Source organism: Triturus cristatus, chromosome 3_2, assembly GCF_964204655.1.
Source record: "Triturus cristatus chromosome 3_2, aTriCri1.1, whole genome shotgun sequence".
Classification (NCBI taxonomy): domain Eukaryota; kingdom Metazoa; phylum Chordata; class Amphibia; order Caudata; family Salamandridae; genus Triturus; species Triturus cristatus.
The window spans coordinates 897,459,508-897,479,608 of NC_140584.1; the positions used below are offsets into that span (position 1 = coordinate 897,459,508).

The window sequence follows — 20,101 nt, forward strand, 5'->3', positions numbered from 1 at the left end:
CTCTGTCGATCAAGAAGGTCGTGACTTATTCAAAGCCAGGAGTGCCTCGCCATACGACGGACACCCGCAGTAAGCCAACAGTTAAGATCGAGCGGCAGGCGAGAGGCGTTGTGACACAGCGAGAGTGAGAAGAATTGCCTAGAATAACTATGTGGCAGGACACGAGTGGCATTAACCGGGACATTGTTTTTTGCATAATCTGACATTGGTCTAAAAGGTTAATTAGTACCTAAAGTGAACTGTAATACGGAATAATACCACGTGAAAAGGAGTCCTCCCATTGGCCGAAATTCAACCAATCAGGCCGTACATTGGTTTAAAAGGTCTCTCGCTGTGTTAAAAAGAATGACTTTTAAACGCACTGACGAAGGCGAATGCTGAAACGCGTATGCGAGAATTAAAAGCCTATTCACAATACCTCGTGAGTGCACCTTCTCTTTGGTAGTTGTTGTGTAACAAAACAGGTCTCCACCCCCTGTAATTATGGATGCACCCGCCGTGTGTTCGGCAAGCTCTGGTGGAAACGACGCTGGAATCTAATTGGGCTGCCAGAAACGCCGCCTTGAGGCTCTGTCGATCAAGAAGGTCGTGACTTATTCAAAGCCAGGAGTGCCTCGCCATACGACGGACACCCGCAGTAAGCCAACAGTTAAGATCGAGCGGCAGGCGAGAGGCGTTGTGACACAGCGAGAGTGAGAAGAATTGCCTAGAATAACTATGTGGCAGGACACGAGTGGCATTAACCGGGACATTGTTTTTTGCATAATCTGACATTGGTCTAAAAGGTTAATTAGTACCTAAAGTGAACTGTAATACGGAATAATACCACGTGAAAAGGAGTCCTCCCATTGGCCGAAATTCAACCAATCAGGCCGTACATTGGTTTAAAAGGTCTCTCGCTGTGTTAAAAAGAATGACTTTTAAACGCACTGACGAAGGCGAATGCTGAAACGCGTATGCGAGAATTAAAAGCCTATTCACAATACCTCGTGAGTGCACCTTCTCTTTGGTAGTTGTTGTGTAACAAAACAGGTCTCCACCCCCTGTAATTATGGATGCACCCGCCGTGTGTTCGGCAAGCTCTGGTGGAAACGACGCTGGAATCTAATTGGGCTGCCAGAAACGCCGCCTTGAGGCTCTGTCGATCAAGAAGGTCGTGACTTATTCAAAGCCAGGAGTGCCTCGCCATACGACGGACACCCGCAGTAAGCCAACAGTTAAGATCGAGCGGCAGGCGAGAGGCGTTGTGACACAGCGAGAGTGAGAAGAATTGCCTAGAATAACTATGTGGCAGGACACGAGTGGCATTAACCGGGACATTGTTTTTTGCATAATCTGACATTGGTCTAAAAGGTTAATTAGTACCTAAAGTGAACTGTAATACGGAATAATACCACGTGAAAAGGAGTCCTCCCATTGGCCGAAATTCAACCAATCAGGCCGTACATTGGTTTAAAAGGTCTCTCGCTGTGTTAAAAAGAATGACTTTTAAACGCACTGACGAAGGCGAATGCTGAAACGCGTATGCGAGAATTAAAAGCCTATTCACAATACCTCGTGAGTGCACCTTCTCTTTGGTAGTTGTTGTGTAACAAAACAGGTCTCCACCCCCTGTAATTATGGATGCACCCGCCGTGTGTTCGGCAAGCTCTGGTGGAAACGACGCTGGAATATATATATATATATATATATATATTTTTTTTTTTACTTATCACCATTAAGGTCTTCGTTCCTTGAATGAAGCAGCGTCTTAAGGAAGAGTGACTAGAAGGTTACTACTGGAACTGTTTAATCCAAGACATTTATTTTACAGGAAAAAGTACTAGGGGGAATGGGGTCACCATCGAGGCTATAATACACTCGCCCCTCCCAACAGTAGGGGAGGCCTCATTACCAGTTAATACTGAGAGAGTCGACAATAACCAAGATTATTTAATTACTTCCTTACATGAGGGGGGGGAGACATTGGATTCTATCTCCTTGACACCTGACCTCTCAGGGTGAAGGGTAGAGGAGGATGTAACGGCAAGCCAGGAGATAGTGAAAAAAGTCACCCCAGAGCTTAGAGGGGAGGTGGTTACTCGCTCAAAAAAAGCACAACAGGCGAAGGGTCTCTTTACGAACACTAATAATTCAAGAGAGACCAAAGCCGCAGTTAAGGATATGAGGAAAAGGGGACCGCATGCCACGAAAAAGGTAGGACAGGGAGGAGGAGTAAGAGGGAAGGGGGTGATGGACGAAGGGGCACCGATGATCCACATGAGGTGTCCGAACTGTAGTGAGGCAGTAGTCACAGAGGGACGCAACAAAGATCTAATTACGAAGTTGGAATCCCTACTGACAGCTCACCTGGGGCCCCTGCAAGAGAGGCTTAATATTATAGAAGGGCACATTGCGCAACTAATTACAAAAGCTGGGATAGAGGACACATCAGAAAAAGGGCCACGCCAGATGGGGAGGGGAGATGCTGTGATAATTACACATCTTGAGTCAGGAGTACTTAATGGTGGTGACAGGGGGGTTCCGGCCAGACACAGACAGGAGGTGCAAAGTGGGAAAAAACGACCGGGATGGCCGAAGGCCACCCAAGTATAAGGGAAGATACTAGCCAGCAAAGGGGGGAGAGGCCAGAGGCTCGACAAACTGGTGATACCGCATCACAACGGCAGAGGGTTAGAATTGTTAGGCTCACTGATTTAGTACCATCAGCAGTGGATCTGGCAATCAACACCCAGGAATTGCCAGTATTAGGTCTACCCCCAGCCGCAAGTCCGTACACGGTGGTTCTGACAGGGATTAATGCACACACAGCAGGCAGGGAAGAAACCACAGGCGCATTGATTAACAAAGCAGCTCATTGGTTGACCATTAATGCAGGTTTTAGCATTAGCAATCATAGACATATTCTAATGGCCAGAAGAGTATCATGGATTGGGAAAAGCAGGAAGGGGTCCCTGGGAGATTGTGTAATTTTAAATTTTAGATACCCGGAGCTGGTAAGAAACCTGCTCTATTTCCAAAAGAAAGGTATCCAACAGGAAGAAAGTGATTCCAGGGTAAGATTGCGCCCACTGGGATTTTTTTATAGAGATTTATTGCCAGCCCAGAATAGGGAAGACCCGAGGCAATTGAGGGCAGGGAGATTGGGGGGCGGGGGGGGCGGGGTGGATTCAGTCCCGCTTTTTAATCGATATGCCCCCCTTCAAAGTGTCTCCGCCCTAAGTGATCTAGATTGACTACCCAAGGAGCCACTTATCATCCAAGGAGGTTCTCTGGAGGATGTGCATTATGTTAATGACACTGGAGGACCAGGTGGGGGATCAACTAACACGCTATCACAGTCCCCATCACAGTTAGCCCACAGCGAGATTAACAATGAATCCACTCCCCGTAGAGGGTTAGTACCTCATAAGGAGCATGTTGACCTAAGTGTTAACTTCTCAACATTAGGAGGACCGGGAATTTTTAATTTAATCTGCTGGAACATAGCGGGTCTGTCGAGTAAACTAATAAACAAGGACTGGCTAGAATACATAAGGAGATTTAACATCATCTGCCTGCAGGAAACATGGGAGGTAGATCCCTCAAACCTTGCAATAGAAGGGTACAAAATGTACTTCGTGCCTGCACGGAGATCCCCGGAAGGATGAGCAAAAGGAGGTCTCATCACTTATGTGGACTTGAGGATAAGGGGAAAATGGGAGGACCTCGCCTGGGACTCTCCTTGCTCCCAGGGTATACAACTCATAACCAGGGGACGGAAACTGATTTTTATTAACTTCTATAATGCCAATAATGGTGGACAGACACGGGCCAGTTTGGCAGAATTGGACCATAGGCTGACAGGATTAGAATTAAATGGGGCAAGTAGCGCACAGTTGGTGGTGATGGGTGACTTCAACTGCCACCTGTGAAAATGTTTACTCAACTGCAAGGGGGAAGGGCCTTATGTCCAAGGGAAGCAGGATTACATATGGAACATACTAGGGAGGGATTGGAGCTAAGTAAGGTGCTGGGCACCCACACCCTAACACACACACTGGATCTGATAAGAGTAGTTGGGGACCCGGGCATTGCCCCATCGTTCAAAGGAAACGGAAGGGGCTCTATCATTGATTTTATTTTTGTACCTACCACCTTAACTCGTTGGATATTGAGTTTTAATGTTGAACCAAGTATCTTTAGTGATCACAATCCGCTAGTCCTGATTCTACAGGATTCTGACCAAGTTAGGCATCCCCCCTGTAAACAGATTAGAGGCTCCATCAAAGCCACGGACCAGGGAAGGAGATTAAGATGGGCAAATATTAATTCTGATAAACTTTACAAGGCATTAATAACAGAGGAACATCAACAGATATGGAAGTGCCTAGACCTCGCTATCGTGGGGGCGGGCTTAATGACTGCTTTTGAGGGGGTTGCACATTGTATAGATGGACAACTTAGAAGTAGAAGCACAAAAGAAGCAGATGATACCCCCAGGTGGTTCGACCAGCAATGTTCCAGCGCCTTGAGAGACCTAAAAGCAGTATTAAAGATCGTCCCCAAAGATAATACCAGGGTGTCCATGTGCAGGGGGAAGTATAAACAGGCTCTCAAACAACGAAAAACCTCACTGCAAAATGAGGCATGGGAAAATCTGAGGGAAGTAGCCGAAGCGAGGAACATGACTGCCTTCTGGAAAACTGTCAATGATCCATTCTTCCAAGATAGGAACAAATCTAAAATTGCCTGACATTTTTTACCAGAGGCCTTGGTGGAGCATTTCAAAGGACTTTACAATCATGAATGCTTAAGTATAGCACCTCCACTCGAGGGGGCAGGAAATCGAATAGTTTTGAAAACCCCTTTCTCTTCAAGTGAAATAAAAGCAGGAATTGAGGGCTTGGCCCGTAACAAGGCCCCAGGCCCGGATGGGATCCCCCCGGACCTTCTGCTTTCTCAAGTAGACTTATGGGCGCCTATCCTAGTAAGAGTAATCAACACAGCAGTGGAGGAAGGTATGCCCCCTTCATGGTCCACTGCGATAATTGTCCCAATCTTTAAAAAGACAACCCACAATGTTATAGGCCAATTTCCCTCATTGAAGTCTCAGTGAAAGTCATGGGGAGAGCAATTCTTAACCGCCTCATGGATTGGGCGGATGAGCATGACATCATCTCGGACATCCAATATGGTTTCAGGCCGTGTCGTTCAACATCTGACCAATGCCTGAATCTTTATCTCCTTGCTGCCAAGTACACTGTCGCTAGTAAAGAGACAAAGTTCCTGGCTTTCATGGACTTGACAGCAGCTTTTGACCGGGTTAAACGTACAAAATTGTGGGAGTTATTGGGGGCCATGGGCGTGGACCCAGGATTGGTTAGTATTTTATGTATGTTACACCAGCACACCTCAGCCCGAGTCCGATATAATGATGAGGGTGACATGCCGGACTCCTTTCCCTGCTCCAGGGGGGTTAGACAGGGCTGTATATTGGCACCCTTTCTATTCACACTATATATTAATGGCCTAGAGAAGTCACTGGGGGTATTGGGGGCGGATAGCCCGAGGATAGGCAATAGAGAAATACCGGTCTTACTGTATGCGGATGACGCGGTGCTTCTGTCACGCACCGCGTGGGGCCTCCAGCTACTAATTGATGGTTTCGTTATTTTCATGGAGAAACTGGGGTTGTCCGCTAACCTCTCCAAATCTACATCATGGAGATGGGAAAAAAGACCAGGCAGGAAAGTCACCTTTAGGATTGGCTCCCACCCCATAGAAGAAGTGCAGGCATTTTCGTACTTGGGAACTGTGTTTGTGTCTGACAACTCCACTCTACGCTATTACACTGTATGTAAATCCACTCTACGCCAGTCCACTCTACGCTGTTACAATGTATACAACTCCACTCTACGCCTCTTCAATGTTCGCCACTCCACTGTATGTCCCTCAGCTATACAATACTCCAGCATATTTTATTCAACTCTAAACCAATCTACTGTATGCCACTGCACTTTATGCTATTCCACTGTATGCCACACCAGTGTATACCACTCCACTCTACCCCACTCCATTCTACTCTATTCCACTGTACGCCACTCCACTGTGTGCTATTACACTCTCCCCATTCAGTGTACGCCACTCCAGTCTACACCACTTCACTGTACGCCACTGCACTGTACACTACTCCACTATATGCTCTTACACTTTACGGCACTCCACTGTGTATGCTACTACTCCATATGTCAGTAGTCACCAAACCGTGCCCCGCAGCACCCCGTTGCACCAACAAAAGTAGCCTGGGGCGCCAGGGTCTCAATTGCTTATCCCTTATGAATTACACCAGCCTTTGGAGTGCAGGATGGGTGTGCTGAGTCTGGTGCCTACTAGGTGGTGCATTTGCTGCATTGTCATAACGTTTAAACCCTAATTCGTGAAAAGCCTTTACTTGTCCTAGGGACTCTAAGAAAACAGCTATGCCATCCAAACATAAAGTAAAACGGGTTTTTGGGTGTTTAAAGACACTCAAAAGTGTTTCTAACATAAACGATCTGCAGTTTTAACTGTAGGAGTTCACGACTGATTCCTATATTTTTATTCTATAATATAGTGATTGCTATAAAAACAAGACAACATTGTGAAACCTGACCTTATCCACTTGTGATGTAAATCTCAGCTGACTGATTTCCTGCTTACAGGGGCAGGGAAGACAAGCCTGAGGTATGCAGTTTTTGACATTTGTAAAGCTACTTCTGTTATCTTGCAGCACTATGTATTCCAGTTAGGTCAAGTTACAACTTGTTTGCAATAGACTATTATTACCAGACCTTCCACCCAGTGAAGGAAGTTTTACTATTGATTGCGTTCTACAATCAACGCTCACTTCTTTGGGCAAAACTGCAACTTTATTATGCCTGAAATACTTTTTTAATGAATAATAAGTTGGTGGCGGACGTTTTATTCTTTTCGGCTGTCCATTGAGGCCAAATAAAACAAGTATCACAGAAATAAATGAATATTGATGTGCATGCCAAACTACAGAACATGCAGTATGTAAACCATTACAAGTCACGTCCGAAGGTTCATAAGATAAGTCAATTATGCATTTATGTACTTGTATCTAATGTTTTGAAATCTGAACTAGGTCGCACAGTGTTGTGCTTTATATGACTTGACACTGGAGTCGTTAAGTACTTCACAGTCTCTTATAAATGGAGACATATGTTTTCTGACTCCTTATGTAATTAGTCCAAAATTGATGCAGCAGGTTCATAAAAAAGGTTTCACTGGTCATGGTAATGGAGGTGTTAACTCTTTTTCCTTTCCCCTACGAAATGTTCTCCCTAATGAATGAAAAAGCAGTGACTTTACTGTCTAAATTAGGTATAAAATGCATCTTTATAATTTAAAATAAAATAATGCAGTAGAGCCTAAATAAGATTTAAATAATATGCATTTTTCCTAGCATTACATTAATATTTAATACATTTAAAAGATCACTGCATGTATGTTTTATATATAGATTAATACTCCTAATTACATTAGTATTTCCCAAACTGGGGGTCGTGACCCACTGGTGGGTCATGAGCTGGTTGTTGGTGGGTCGTGAAAGTCTTGGTCTACATGTAGGTAATATTTAAAATGATTAGCCCTGTTTGTGTACCAGTTCAGAGGTGTTGAACAAAGTCCCTAAATCCAGATTTGAAAAAATCCTTGCAAGTATTCCCAAGCAAGATTTCTGGTGAACCGTCCATCAGCTGAAACACATCTACTCTCCTGATTAAAGTTGTGCATTGTGAACCCATGAGTGCCTGCGATTTCCTTATGGAACCGAGCTGTATTTGTAATGTGAGTTCCACGTTCACAGGATGAGGCACCCACCTAAAGAATTCGGAAATGTCCTATGATGGCGTAGTCATGGAAAAACACAAAAACACTCGGAAAACTGTTTTCTACATTTTACAAATTGTAGACTATGCTACCTATGACACTTTGAAATGCATATATGCACTCAAATATCCATGCAAACTTCTATTTATTAGGAAACTGAGAAGAAATCAAACTAACATATTACAAAAACAATATTGGCACTAACAATCTTAAACAAAATGTAGCCTTCTATATCAGTGAATGCAGACACAGCATTAGGCAACTGAGATCCCAAGTTGTTGAAATAGCAATGGTTCCAGAAGACAAGGACATAAGAAAATATTATAAAGGGAAATATTTTGGATAAGAACATTGGACATATCGAAACCTGAGGGTCATAATGGTAGAAAGGAGCTTTCTTGTTTTCTGTGATCCAACATATCAAATACTTAGCCAATATTATTTTTGATTAGAAGTTGTTTTCATTTTCCATGGACTGTTATGATGGTGACTAGCTCAGTCTTGTTACACTTTCTAAGTTCACAAAAAGAACTGTAGTTGCCAGCCTGCTCAGTTTTGTTACACTTAATACGTTCACAAAGAGATCTGTAGTTGTCAGCCATACTATTTGGTTGGTTTGACAGAATAATAATCATTCACATTGAATGTCTATAGGTAATGTTCATCCATCATTGCTTTTTATGTCTATGTTGCAAGTTAGCTTCCATTTGGCAACTGTACCATTGAGACGACAACTATCCGAAGTTAGTCTCTGTGATCTTGCAAACCATCGATAGGATAGAATTTGAGTACAAATGTTACAATTGCTACTAAATGCCTTGTGCACGGAGCATCAACTTCCAGTACTTTGCCCCAGTGATATTTAGCATATGACTGAGACAGTTCAGTTTGTTACTCATTTCTGGGTCCTAAGGACCTCTGTGCAAAACTGGGGTTATTCAATCCTGATAGTTGTTTTGGCTTGCTTTGCAATCTAGATGTTTTCATTGTCAGAAACACTATTGTATTCGCTTAATTGACTGTATTTAAATGAAAGTACATTGAAAGACCTTAGATACTGGCCCACACAATGAACTTACAACACGTTTTTCGTGCAAGCCACAGTTATGAAAATATTCTTCATTACTGAAGCAAATTTGCTTGTAATATACTAACAGTGTGAAATGGCATCATAATGAAATGGCATATTTGACGTGATCACAGTTCATAAACCTGCATATATGAAACCAGACAGTTCATGCATGTGGAGGGGTTGGTTGAGTCAGCAGTTAATTGCAACCAGCACATGGCATTTATTATATAGTTGACATTTTCTGACTAATTAATTTCTTCCTCATATTATCCCACTTGCCTATTATTCCTGTGAAGACGTTAAAAATATCAGTTATAACAGTTATAATGCACTTTTTGCTTGCTATCCTTAATCTCTGTGATTTTGCATTTAATGTTATTATTCACAGATGAATTTATAATGGACACACGCCCCTAAAGAAGGACATTTTGGTTTGAAATGCATAGAGGCACTAAATGGAAGACATTTCTGTCCGAAATGCATAGGGGCACCGATGGAAAGTAATCTTAAAATTTCGAATCATTGAAAAAGTCGGACTTAAGAAACAACTATTATTGTATAAATTGTTTGAAAATAATATTTATACCTCAATAAAGAATAAAGAAACATTATTAACTTATACACTCATGAGTCAATTTTAACAAAATAAATTGGAATTTGGCAATAAAAGGAACATGACAAATACAAGGAGATGATGGACGGGGCGCTGAAACTTTTCAGACACTCGCCCCTAGTCACAGAGGAACATGCCCCTAAGGGTCAATGGAGCAGTGCGCTGAGAGACTATGGGGCAGATTTACAAGCCCCTTGCGCCACTTTTGCGTCACTTTTCCCATGTTAAAAGTGATGCAAAAGTGGCGCAAAGGGCTTGTAAATCTGCCCCTATAAACCTTTTGCCTTCGGGGATGGGGGTAGCACAATAGGGTCATACACTTCAAAAAATGCTTGCATTCAAGTGAAATGGGTCACTCATTTTCTTGTTAAACTCTGTTTTCAGTAACATGGTAAATATTTAGGGGCATATTGATAATAACTGACGCATCCCTGCATATCAGCGCCCCAGCTCCGCCACCATGGATGCGCCGCATTTATAATGCGGCGCACCATGGGGCACCATGGGGCAAAAACGGCACAGATGCGTCACGCATCTGTGCCGTAAAAATGGCGCATTGCTGGAGTTGCGTCGCAAGCGCGACGCAGCTCCAGCAATGCTCTGGGGGGCCCTATCTTCACAATGCTGCGTCAATCCTTACGCCTGCTTCAAGCAGGCGCAGGCTTTTGACGCAGCATGGGCTCAAAAGTGACTGAGTGAAATCTTGTAGACTTTTAGGAGGCGTTCCTGCGCCGGAACGCCCCCACCTGCCCTGGAACGCCTAAATGTGGCGCAGGGCTTTACAACGTGACGCATCTCCCAGATGCGTCACGTTGTAAATACCCCGCACCATGGCGCAGGATTTGCGCCGCTGCTGCGTCACAAAAGTGATGCAACGGCGGCGTAAATGAGGCGCAAGTCAAACATAAATCTGCCCCTTATAGTCTAGCATTTGAAAATTCATAGAATCGTATGTCAAGCACCACGTCATTAAGACCTTTTAGATTTAGCCAGTGTAATGCTATGCACATCACCCAGATGTCATCTTATTTCATAGCTTTATTGAGCGTGAATGCTCTCTACTAAACTCACATTTCCAAATATTTGCTCAAATATGTGCTCAAAATCACATTGACTGGTTGTTATTCTCCATAAATGTTTCCGTTCTTTGGACTGCTGCTAACTTGAAAGCTACTTGAAAGGAAAAGGATTTTTCAGATTGATGTATCTTATTCCTCCTGAAGCCTATTGAACCTCTAAGTAGGTTCGTGGCCTTTGCCAGAATTGATAATAAATCTACAGGATCATTTGCTTTGCCATCAATACTGCTCCGTTGTTTTTGCTGCTCTTGCGACATTCGTAAACACTTTTTTATTTTTACAGTTTAGAATGAAAGTATGAAATAAATATCACTGTTTTTGAATTATAAATGTAGGATTATGTTTGGCCTTCAGTTTGCTAGTGAATGCTTCCATTGACTATAGTGTTACATAATAGCAAATCTGTACGTCACTTGTCTGATTTTTTGGTCTTGCGTTAACCAGGGCATTTTGTTTTCACAAAAATTCTTAGCGGGGTTTTCAGTCAGCCCTCTTCATCCATTTGGCTTTGTATTTTCATTCACATTCTGCTTCCGGCCACCACAGCATAAAGCATAGGTCATAGTGTCAGCTAGCTTCATCTATTGGCTTGCTTCACTGTGAATTTTGATACAGTTCGGTGCCAGGACTGGTAGGCCAAGCCATGCTCTTTTTATAGCAGTCACTTATCAGAACAACATATAATGTTCTGGATGCGTAAAAGAGTATAATTAATGATTCCCCAAAAGCTATGAATCTGCGTCTTTTGTCCATGTAAACACTAACTTAAATGTATCACTAGTAAGTCATTTAATTTACAAACTTTCATTGGTTGCAATGTATGTATCTGCTTATTAATGCATTGTAAAAGCAACAGTAAATAAAGTTTATGCAAGAGCAAATGGTGTTGCTAATTCTTGAAGAATGCAAATGCACTAAATGCAAACTTTGTCAAATTGCATTACTCTTGTTACCTACACACACTTTGCCCCTTCCTGTTAATGGACTGTCATTGTTCAAATTTACGACTAAGTACTACGAACTAGCACAAATGAATGTGCTAATTGGAAAGCTGCACTGTGAAGGCTCCACTAGATCTCCATTTGTTGGATTTCAGTGTGTGGAAGATAAATGAAAAACACAACAGCACCCATGATAACATGACAGTGGCCATAATGAGCATAAAGCCATATAATGCGTGTGTGCAAATTACCTCCTGACTAGTTCTCTTCTCCTTAACACCAAGATTATCTGTGCAGGCAACTGTTCATCCTGGGGTGTCCCAGGAAGGATGCAAGCCAGCAGGTTATGCTTTAAGACATTTTCTGTCCCGGCAGATTGCTTATCTCACATCCCCACCACTCCAATGAACAATTTATATTTCCCTTTACTAATCCACCACTAATCCACCTTGGGTTCCGAAGTAGCCTGATACTCGCCGAAAAGCGCTTTGACGCCTCGTTAGGGGTAGTAAGCGCTATATAAATACAATTACAATTAGAATTTACTGTACAAGGCTGAACTATTAAGCATTTTATTTGCTTTCCTCTTTTGGAAAGCTGGCTATTTCTCTATTTCAAGAAGCTTTGTTAAAATGATGTCAGACACCTGTTAAGCTGTGAAGCACTGTGTTCGTACAGGACTCTTACAGGGAAATAGATGACCTCCGACTGTGCAGATTTGTATATCTACTGCTGTTTTTCAGTATCGGTGGTAGTCTGGTGGCTGACGTTCTCCATCGGTCAACACACTACCGCTATGCATCTAAATAAATGTGTATTCTGGTATTTTCTATTCCCATGCTCTATGGTGAAAATGGTGCACATTTTGCAGATCAAGAAATTCCGTATACATTGGTATAGGTAAGATGTTGGGAAGAAGATATTGTTTCTGGCCCCTCTCAAGTTTACTTTGGATATCTAGGACTCACCATCTATAGTGGGTGAGGATAATTTGTTTTCAAAGCCCTCATCTGCTCTATTTTGCATATACCAATGGTACTATTCCAACGTACTGACGAGTCTCTGCTCTAATCGATGTCCGGGGATCTTTGGACAACATCAGCATAGGCTGGCAGCTGCACATTGCAGCATTGTGGGTGCTCCAGATGTCAGGCGCCAAGAGCAAAACAAGGAGAAGCAACAACTTATGAGTCGAACACGAGGAACAGTGTTGGGCAGTAAAGGGAAGCCCCGGGATGCAGCCACTTTTCTTTACGAGGAAAGCCCAAAGCAGAAAAACACCACACCTCGATGCAGAAAGATCTGTGGAAGCAGACTTGGTAAAGACTCAAGGTAATAAAAATAGATATGCACTAAGACATAAACTTGCAAGTCTTGAACTATGAAGGGACTGATAGTGGTAAAACACAACAGAGCAAATTAATAGTCTCTCCCTCATTTTTGTCATGTAAGTTGGCATTTATTAGGCGCAAGCTGTCACTCCGCAAGGAGTATCCTGGCGCTGGGGAATAGACGATAAGGAAGGGTCCTATGTGATACCAACCTGTGTTCCGGTTAAATTAACGCGAGGCAGCAGACATCAGAAATGTTATATATCCATGTCTTCAGTGCCTTCCTAAATTGAGATTCCGTTTTCTGTAATCTTAAATTGATTGGAAGTGCGTTCCAGGCTTTGGACCCCAGGACGGCAACAGTTTTTCCTCCTTTTGTTATCCGTCTGAATGTGGGCGGTTTCAGGAGGTTGGCTGTGGGTGACCTAAGAATCCTGGTGGTGGTATATGGGGAGAACCGTGCTGATACCTAGGTCCTAGTTTAAGCATGGCTCTATAAGTGATTAAAATAATTTTAAAAAGGATTCTTTTATGAATCGGAAGCCAATGCAGAGCTTTAAGCGCCGCTGATGCAGACGCTCTGCGTGAAAGCCTCAGGACAAGGCGCGCTGCATCGTTTTGGACCACTTGCAGTTTTTTTATTGTGGTTTTATTCGCCCCTGTAAGGAGGCTGTTGCAGTAGTCCAAGTGCGAGAGAATTAGGGCCACTGCTACCGATTTCTTTGCCGGAAGCGGAATTAGATAAAAGAATTTCCTTAATGATCTTATTAGGCTAAAGCAGGTCCCTGCTGTGGCTGACGCGTGCGGGAGAAAGGACAATGCGGTATCGAACTGTACCCCTAGAATTTTAGCTACTTTAACCATATCTGGTGGGGGAGTAGTTCCCTCTGGCCACCACATATCCGGAAAGAAAGTTACATCTTTCCCAATAGGCAAAATTTCTGTTTTATCGGTATTGCATTTCAAATGGTTATCCCTCATCCACTGTATAACTTGCGATAGACAGCATTTAAAGTTCACATCGGCATCTGTGTTATCATTGTCGAGAGATACGATCATTTGAGTATCGTCTGCATAGGACGTTACTTCGATTCCGAAGGAGCTTATAAGAGAGATGAGCGGGGCCATATAAATATTGAACAACAGTGGGCTCAATGAGGAGCCTGTTGTTTCTCTGTCGAGAGGAAGGTACCTAGGGTCACCGCTTGTCTACGGTTGGTAAGAAATGATTTAATCCATTCTAGAGCAGTACCTGAAATGCTGCTGCGTTTGAGTATTTTTTTAAAAAAGGTTGTCATGCGAGATAGTATCGAACGCAGCCGACAAATCGAGTAGGATCAGGACTGCTTTCCTACCATTGTCTGCTAAGATTTTTAGCGCCTCAGTAACCTCCAAAAGGGCTGATTCAGTTAAATGCTTCGGTCGGAAACCCGATTGTTGTGGATGGAGAATGTTAGCTGCTTCAATGAATCTCGTGAGTTCCCTCTGTACAAATGTCTCTGTTATTTTACCCAACACGGGGAGCAATGAAATGGGTCGGAGATTAGAGAGGACTGAGGGCTCAATATTCTGTTTCTTTTTAAGAGGTTTTACCAGGGCCAGTTTCCACTCATCTGGTACAATGTCCGTATTTAATGAAGAATTGACTATTTGGTTTATGACAGGGTTGACTATATCAATAATTTTATGGAGGATCATGGGAGGACATGCATTTAAAGGAGAACCTGATTTGCAAGCCATAATGGCCTCGTGAGTCGATTCTAGTGGTACTGATTTGAAGGTTTTAATGCAGTGAGCACTGGGGCTGGGAACTGATTCAGTAGAATCATCCCCATTATGGCTGGGAGTGATTGGAAAATTCTTTTTAATATTGAGAATCTTTTCTTCAAATTAGTTTGAAATGTCATTACACAAAGTTTGTGAAGGAGGTAGTTCTTTCTGCAACACTTTGGGGTTGGTGAAAGATTTTACGATCATGAAGATCACCTTTTGATCTAAATTGGCCTCCATTATTTTCTTTGAATAGTTCCCTTCTTTAGCAATTTAAATATGATGGTGATAGAGTTTCCTGCTCTTTTTATAAGCTATTCTATCTGCACTATTGTACGACCTTCTCCATTTACGCTCCTGTTGCTTACATTGGAATGATTTAATGCTAAATCGGGCGTGAACCAGGGAGCCTTCTGAGTTTTTGATTTCTTGTTCTTGTTGTGTTTCTCTAGTGGTGCTAGCTCATTACATACAGTTGTAAGCCAGGAGTGGAGACGGCAAGAATCCCCCCCTGGGTTTCCTGTCATAGGGGGCATGTGTGCCTGTGCATAGGGGGTCAGCTTTGGATTATCAATTAGTTGAGCCCATTTTCGTCTAGGTTGGGAATCAGAGGATGGTAAATCAGAGCAACTCTTCTGAGGCATCCCAATTGTAAGTGGTACCAAAAAATGGTCTGACCAAATCAGCGGGACAGGAGTATCTACTGAAAGGGCCGTGAAATTGTAACAGACCCCATCTAGGATATGGCCCGCCTGATGAGTTGGAAGCTCCACCAGTTGGTTTAGTGTAAGGAGATCTATACTTTGAAAGAAATTACCCGCTCCTGGTGCAATTCTAGATTCCAAATGAAGATTAAAGTCACCTAGCAACGTAAAATTAGCATATCTAAGAAGGAGCTGACTTAGGGAGTCTCCAAGCGAGTCTGTGAAGGTGGAACTTTGCCCTGTAGACCGATTTATCAGGGCACCTGAGAAAGACATGGAGGCGTTTAGAGAGATGCAAAAGCCTAAGCTTTCCACACCCTTGATAGTGTCAAGGTCAAAGCTAGAGCAATGCAATGAATCACGTATAATAATGGCCAGCCCACCACCTCTGCCATCTCATCTATCCTTCCTGTAGATTTTGTAATTGGGTGGAAGTGCTATTGATACATCCGGATTACACCAATCCTTCAGCCATGATTCAGTGATAAATAAAAAATCAAGTTGCTGATCTAGGATTAGATCCTTAACATCTTGACAATGTTTGCTAAGTGATCTTGCATTGATAAAGCCTCCTTTGATTTTGGCTTATCCTATTTATTAATATGGGAGGGCCCGAAAGAAAGTCTATTCTGCACTTATAGCAGGAGCATGCCCCCCATATTTTTTCAGGTGCAACTTGGCATTTACAATGTCCCTTAGAATTAAGGAGCTTCAAAGCCTCAGAACTATATACCCACTCTGGTTGAAGTCGAGCAGCAATCCCATCCCTTGTTGCATCCTTGGCACGGACGGGCGCAGATGGGCTTGCCTTTGGCGCGACTTTGGCGCGTCCGGCCCAGCATGAAACTAAATAGCTGGCTGGGCGCGAGAAGACCTAGGTTCTGGTCACCCTACCGCAAGTTCCCCAAGCCGGGAATCGAGTCAGTCAAGATAGGGTGTGTCCGCTTCCCTCCAATCAAATGGCTGGAAGCCAGCGTTGGACCGGGGATGCGGAGACAGGCTGGGAGTTCAGTGCAGTACAAGTAAGCAAAGATATTAAAACATACAAATTGTTAAAAACCTGAGTGCAAAATGAATACACTCCCCGTTCTCAAGAAAGTATGTTCAGCACAAAATAGTGCCTACGAACACAGCCTATCATTAAACACAAACTAAGGGAAAACTGAGGAGACCCGCCAAACCCCAGGGGCAGAGTCAAAACCATGCCCTCCTTGTGATTCTTCTTTAAGGTACAGGCCAAACAAGAAGAGAGGAAACAACAAACCCCTACCAATCTAATGCATCTGACCCATCAGCTGTTAGTTGTAACATGGAAAGAAGACAACAGAACCCAGGTGAGGGAGTGGGGTTAGTGCTCACAAATAGATTTCAAGTACTTTCTCAGGGATCCCCAGGAATGAAAATCACAATTGCTGCTTCAAGCCAAAAACAGGACACCTCAGTGCAACCCGGTATAAAATCCCTGCTAGTAGCACTAACGGAGGAGATTAAGTAAATATTTGCCAAAATGACTGACCTCACAGAGAGACAATGCTCTATGGAAACCTCTATAGTGGTATTAAATAAGGAGATTGACGCCAATCGCAAAGAAATTCACACACTGGAAACAGGGGAAAAGATACTGGAGAACAACGTTAGAAGGAATAACTTACGAGTCCTAAATATTTCAGAAGGAGCCGAAGGGAGAAATCTAAAAGGGTTTGTGATTAACTTGATCAAGGAGTTTATTCCTTCATTAGTCTCAGAGGATCTGGAGGCTGATATACAGAGGATTCATTGGGATTCCTTTAAAATAAGCCCAAATAAGGAAAAACGAAGGAAGATACTGGTCAATTTTAATACCTATTCATTAAAAGAGCAGAGTCTAACAGTTTTAAAAAAAGGCGACCTGTCACCACGCACCGCATCAGATCAGACATCTCCAGAGTGACTCAAGACAGGCAATAGGAGTTTGGGGAGTATCTACATGAACTCAGATCCCTGTGCGCCACTGCTCAATTGAAGTTTCCTGTAACTCTAAGGATAATGTGGGACAATATAACGTTCCTACTGAGGGTGAGAGTTTGATACAACAGATAAAAGCAAAAACATAATTAATAACGAAGCTAAAGGGTACTGTGAGCTACCTAACATGGTTCTTTGGAGGGTTCCCAAGTGAGACCGGGGAAGGGGGAGGGCTAGCTGGGTGCACAAAGGAAGACTGACGAACAGACAGGATAATCACTGTGTGGGGCTTATGTGGGAGATAAACAAAAAAATGAAATCCTCATTTGAGACAATAGGTGTTAGAGAGATCAGAAAGACAGGAGGACTAAAGAAAAAAATGCTAAAATATATTTTTAGGGTCCTGACATGGAACATAAATAGGCTTAAGGTACAAAGTAGGAAGAGGGGAATCCTAGAATACTTAAAACAATCAGACAGTGATGTCATAATATTGCAGAAAACGCACCTACTCCAAGAAGAATGCGATAAAATCTTAAAGGGGCAAAAATGGATTAGCCTGTATGCGTGGACAAACTTGCAATGTAAAAGGATTTGCCATCCTGTTGAAAAACTCAGTACAAGTTAGTGTGGAAAACTATGTTGCGGATCTTTGTGGGAAACGGCTGATAGTAAATACTAAGATACATACACTAGGGCATACTTTCATAGCATACTGTGGTCCAAATATCGATGATCCAGTGCCTCTCCGAGAGTTATATAGTCGATTAGTGGAGGTTGGGAATCATATAGTGATGGGAGGTGATATTAATGTACTATTAGATCTCACCCTGGACAAATCTACTACCAGATCAGTGGTTAACTCCCCCAAGATTAGGAACAGTGCTCATTATATGATGAAAGATTTAGGGTTAGTGGATGTTTGGAAGCAGAGGGTGGGCAAGGAAATGGGCTTTACATATTATAATAAAAAATATGGCCATGCCTCCTGGATCGATTTCTTTTTTTTTATAGACATGAGGCTGACACAAAAAGTAAAAGAAGTAGTACATCATCTGGACCACTTATCCAATCACTCAGCAGGGAAGTTAGAACTCCTACTTTATTACAGATCTGCCCCACCCAGATGGACTCTATAGAACATTACCAGGGGACCCATTAGTCATTAGTCAATTAAGGAAGGGCACAGCAGAGGTTTTTTTTTATATAAATGAAGATTCCTCTACCCTACATATCATATGGGATGCATATGAAGCGTTTATTCGGGGAAAATAATTAGATACACAGCACACAAAAAAAAGGAAAATAAACATAGAGTGAGAAATATAGTGGATGTTTGGAGGAAGAGGGTGGGCTTCGTATATTGTAATAAAAATATGGCCAAGCCTCCCGTATATATTTTTTTTATATGCATGAGGCTGAGACAAAAAGTAAAAGAAGTAGTACATCAGTCGGGGACCACTTATCTGATCACTCAGCTGGGAAGTTAAGAGCTACTACTAAATAAGGGATCTGCCCCACCCAGATGGACTATAGAACATTATTAGGGGAGCCATCAGTCATTAGTCAATTTAGGAAGGGCACAGTAGAGTCTCATGAGGTAAATGAAGATTCGTCTCCACTACATATCATATGGGATGTTTATAAAGCCTTTATTCGGGGGAAAAGAATTAGCTATGTGGCACGCAAAAGATGGCCGCTGGTCAGAGAGGACCCTGAAGAAGGAGCTCCCGGCTGGGGATAGCTTTTTGGCTAAAATCCCTACTAAGCCTGCCCATACCCACATCCTTCGAAACACACAAGAATAAGGAGAAACTGATGACCACAAAGGACTCACCGTTCTTTGCACCTCCTCTGCAGTCCTTGAATCCGTTGGGGTTGTCACCGATTCGTCCCCCAGCATTGGAGAGAGGAATGGGGACTGACTGACCACCCCCAGAGCCCACCGTGAGACAGGGAAGGGGAGCCAGTGTCAGGAGCAGAGATGTTCGCTCCTGCCGCGTCTAGACAGAGACAGCTGGCACCCCGCAGCCAAGACACGGTGACCCGTAGCCGCGATCGTGACTAGCTCACACCCAGTGTGCATCCAGCCCGACACCTGCGCCTGCGGCAGGACAGCAGGCCAATTGCTGTCATGGCTGACATGCAGCAAGGAGGCATGAGAGGGGGTGAGAACGCCTGCCTGGGCACTGCAATGGCTGTGCACACGTGGATGTCCCCGCTCACCTCCAGATCCGTACCGGAGCTTCCCCTATGCCAAACCTACATCGACTTAACTTGCCCCCATAGTGGTGCTGCACCTACCGGTGACAAGCTTGCCAGCTGCATATGTACAGCTGCCAGCCTGCGCCTCCTTTAGGACATTATTAGCCTCCGGCGCCGAGCCCTTCATGACTGCACTCTCGGCCCCGCCCACTCCAGTTCAGGCACGCTGTTTGTATCCGGGCTGCACAGGTTGGTACCGCTCCTCTGCAGTTAGAGCTCTTAGTTCTGTAGAAGGTTTCGCCCGACAGGGGCCTAACCTCCATTTTGAAAAACCTCCCCCTTCCTTGACTTGTGGTACTCCCTGCACAAAATGGATACTGCATGGAAACAAACAGAGGACTGAAATCTCAGACTCATTGAAAGCACTTATTGGATCCTGCATAGAAACAGACAGAGGACTGAAACCGCAACAATTTTCTTTTTTTTTAAATGTAACTCCTTAGAAAACTGGATCCCCCAAGCAGGTTTAGCAACCTTGGAAGTACATGACGGCAGCCCTTCGGGTCG

The 20,101-nt window shown here is 43.4% G+C and overlaps 1 long non-coding RNA gene across 1 annotated transcript in view; it reads right to left on the reverse strand.

Moving 5' to 3' along the window:
• The window catches only part of LOC146858413 (uncharacterized), a 57,988-nt gene extending 38,096 nt beyond the window's left edge, over positions 1-19,892 (reverse strand). Inside the window, exon 1 of the long non-coding RNA XR_014979693.1 lies at positions 19,634-19,892. This is a non-coding gene — a long non-coding RNA (uncharacterized LOC146858413). The remainder of the gene's footprint in view (positions 1-19,633) is intronic.
• Between the last annotated feature and the right edge of the window lie 209 nt (positions 19,893-20,101).